The sequence below is a fragment of the Populus trichocarpa genome, unplaced genomic scaffold, assembly GCF_000002775.5.
Source record: "Populus trichocarpa isolate Nisqually-1 unplaced genomic scaffold, P.trichocarpa_v4.1 scaffold_45, whole genome shotgun sequence".
Lineage (NCBI taxonomy): Eukaryota > Viridiplantae > Streptophyta > Magnoliopsida > Malpighiales > Salicaceae > Populus > Populus trichocarpa.
This window is the reverse complement of record NW_026291140.1, coordinates 312,820-316,758: the sequence shown is the minus strand read 5'-3', so window position 1 is coordinate 316,758 and position 3,939 is coordinate 312,820. Positions and strand designations below refer to the sequence as shown.

The 3,939-nt window shown below is 32.1% G+C and overlaps 1 long non-coding RNA gene across 1 annotated transcript; it reads right to left on the bottom strand.

The window, feature by feature from the left end:
- Positions 1-2,632: 2,632 nt before the first annotated feature.
- Positions 2,633-3,563, bottom strand: LOC112325422 (uncharacterized). The gene is made up of 2 exons (XR_002979469.2): positions 3,368-3,563; positions 2,633-3,241 (listed from the first exon to the last, which is right to left on the bottom strand). It is a non-coding gene; the product is annotated as an uncharacterized LOC112325422 (long non-coding RNA).
- Between the last annotated feature and the right edge of the window lie 376 nt (positions 3,564-3,939).

Genomic DNA, 3,939 nt, shown 5'->3' with positions numbered 1-3,939 from the left:
TATTGTAATTCAGTTAATAGCAAATTAAATGAAATTAAAGGAAAAGAGTTGAAAATTGATCAAAATAAAAGAATTAAAATTCTAGGGATCGAAGCACAAAAGATGCTAAAATGTTGCGTTTAACATAGTTCCACATGGTGTGTTTAGCATTATTACATATGAAGAAAACCTAAAGCAAAATGATGCCTTTTCACACTAATTGAAATGGTGCGTTTTGCCTGGAAAAGGGAAGAAAAAATTTTGATATTGAAAGAAAAATGAAAATGACATCGTTTTGTCTCTAAAATCTACAAAAATCTGGGTTTCCTTAAATGTATATGGAAGGCTGCCACTTTTTCTCCTCTTTTCGACCCAATCCTCCTAGTAAACAAAAAACACCTTCCCATAATCTTGAGCGTACTATCCACGATCTTGAATAAGAAATCACATTTTCTACTCTCCCTATAGAACGAGCAAAAAAGGGTTGGTGGCCAGCATTTAAGCTAGTTTCCAGTCCATAATTTCAAGTGCTAATTTCGAGTCAATGCTTAACATATCCTATGATCAGACTAATCAAATAACATGTACATTGTAAAAAAATATGAAATTGAAACTTTGAAGTAAAATAGTAAAAGTAAGAAAAATATTAAACATACTTTTAGAGTAAAGTTCGTTTATGCTTAACAAATACTTAGCAAGTCAGTCAATTAAGATAGAAAACATACTCAAATCATATTGAGGAGATATATTTATTTTCTAGTTATTTTTGGATTATTTACTAGTTATTTCTGATTTATTTTATTAGATTTATTTAGCAATTATATAAATAGTTGATGTTTTATTCTTGATTTTTTAAAAAAATAATTGGATGTTTTTAAAAATTTAAAAATGTTAAAAACTCTAATTCTTTAGCTTTCTTGCAAATACTTTTGCAAGTCAATTAGTCAATGACAATTTTTCTAATAATGTACAAGAGATAGCACAAGTCAATTAGTCAATTAGCCAATGACAATTTTTTTAAAATTTAGGTTAGAATTTTTAATTTTTTATACAGTATTATTAAATATTTATAATTTTGTTTGTACTTGAAAAGGAATATTTTTTCATTTTTATTTTTTTTATTAAATATTATCAAGCTCTTCTGGTTTTTTCATTTAAAAAATAATAATTTATATATTTAGTTGTTTCTATATATAAACTATAATTTTAAAATTTGGCCCGGCTCGAGGGTCTACCCATTCTTCTCTTAGTGCTATTATTGTGACAATTTATTAAAGCAATGAAGATTGCTTCTTTCTATAAAAAAACATTCAGATTTTACTCGTGATTTAGAGTTTTTATCAAGGTTGTTAATTTTGTTTCGTTTCACCTGAAATAACTGAAATATTCCATGTTAATTTAAAAAACAAAACAAAATAAAATCTCATTCCGTTCACAATTCTTCCTGTCAATGAAGACTTTTCTAAAAACATTCAGAATTCTTCCTGTCAATCAATCAATCAATCCAAGGCAACGACGATGAAAGACTCTTGGGCTAAAGCAGTGCGAACACTAACTTTTATTTGTTTCTTCTTGCCAAAGCCATCACATCAAAGATAGAAAGTGGCATAAAGCTCTCACAGTACTTCCCACATTCACACCACTTTCCACTCGAAAAGGACTAAAGCATTCTAACCATTTGTTATTACTATATATATAACAAATGAGCTGGAATTTGGAGTGGTACTTTCGTGCTGGTTGCAGCGACTGGGTCCACGCGTTAACATCAATGCGTTCCTTTCGCGGTGGTTGCAACAACTTGAGCTGGATCTGATGAGCTGGAGGATGTCCTCACTGAACGTCAGCCCCTCCTTTATTGTTCTGTCTTGTACCGTTTCTCTTGCTGTAACAATCTATTAAAGCAGTATAAAACGTGAAAAACATGGATATCATGAAGTTTCGTGCATGCTATTATTTATTAACTTTGATCCTTTCTTGTGTTCTTATTTATTAACTTTATTGTGACGTATTTTACCAAGCATAAAAGACTCCTTAACTTTAGAATTTATACAAAACAGTCACACAGTATTTTTTAACTTTTAATTTATTAAATTTCTATTTTATTTTTCATTCAATAATATTATCAGGCTTTTCTAGTTTTTTATTTAAATAATAATAATTTTTCTATTTAGTTGTTTCTATATATATATATATATATATATATATATATATAAACTGTAGTAATAGTATTTGGAAATAGACTTTCATATTTTGATGATTTAATAAAGAGATTCCTATAAGAGATTCCTATATATGCTTAGGGTTCTCTCAAGCCCTTTTCAGAGAAAGAATATTTTTTCGTGCAAATTATTAGCAATGCAATAATTATAATTATAAAAGATAAAAATGTAACACAAATTTTTTCTTTTTTTATCTTCATTCTATTCTTCGAACTTCTTCCCTGGATATATCAGAATAGAAACTCCTACCATTTATTCAAATTAATTTTTATTTTCTTGTTACTATCATTGTCATAACCAATTTTTGAACAAATAATAAAAAAATTAAATATAGTTGCCAATGGGGTTAAAACAACAAAATTTAAAGTTTGAGGATGTAATTTGAGAGTTAATTGATCAATTTTGAAAGGTTAAAGATTTAATTAAGGGCTAAATTGAACAATCCAGGAATTAAGGACTGTTTTGTAAACAGTGTTATAATTTAAGGATTTAATTGAAATTAATCCAAAGGGACAAAATTAAGTGGAATTTTTTTTAAGGTCCAATTGCCGAATTTCCAACAGTTCAGGGATCAAAATAAAAATGTCCATTTGTTGCTTGAAACGGCGTCGTTGCTGGTGAAATCCATTGCTGCCGAAACGTCGCCGCTGCGGGTAGAACAGTCGTGTTCGTCTTCTCCATCCCGATTCAACAGGCTGGAAAATCTGCAACGGATTCAATCCAATCGAGGACCACGTCTCTCGCCCACGATCTCGTTCGTGGAAGATAACAGTCCTGCAAAGGCAGGACTGATGGGGGGCAATCGGCTGGGTTTATAAAAGGGAGAAGAACACCTAAAGAAAAAAAAAGGAGGGAGAGCAAGAAAACCAGAGAAATTATACACAGTAAGAAAAGGAGGGAGAGAACCGAAAAAATCAACCCAGAAAAACAGAGTTAAAAGAAAAAGGCAGAGAAAACAGAGAACAAATCCAAATACACAGAGAAGGAGAGGACAAGAAGGCAGGACACGGTAAGGAGAATTATCCTTGAAATTGTCTCCGAACCTGCAAACAAAAAAACCCGGATTCAGCCAAAGAACACTCACAACAAGCCGGAATCTTCTTTGTAGCTTTAGAAGTTACAGAGAAATCAAGAAGGAAAGCATAGATAAGTATTCACAGAAGGAAAACCAGAGGAACATTAGGCGAAAATCATCAAGCAGCGCTGCAAGCATCTCAGTCTCCAGAAGCAACATCTTCGGTCTCCAGAAGCAGCATCTTCGGTCTCCAGAAGCAGGTATGACCCCGTCTCCTCTGCATTTTCATTTCAAAAGATAATTATGTGCTGCAAGAACACTGTGTGAAGGTAATTTAATTACCTTCACCAGTGTTCGGGCACGCGTGAATAAGTCACGCGTGCCTTTAGTTTTTACCCAGCCGGGTCACTGGCTTGGGCCAGTGACCGGGCTGGGCTGGCTGGGTCCAGCCCAGTCCATGTGGGCTGCGCTGGGCCCAGCCCCCAATTTTTTTCTTTTTTTGCTGGGCCGGGCCGGGCCCAGCCCAGTTAAAAAATATATATAATAAAAAAAATAAAAAAATAAAAGGCAGAAAAATAAAAAATAAAAAATAAAAAAATATGCATGTATGGATAAAAATAATGTAAATTTATTGGTTTATTCACTGACGCCAGAGTCAGGAATAAAATACCGGTTTAAATTTATATTATTTTTATTCATTGTATTTTATTTTCTTTAGATGAATAA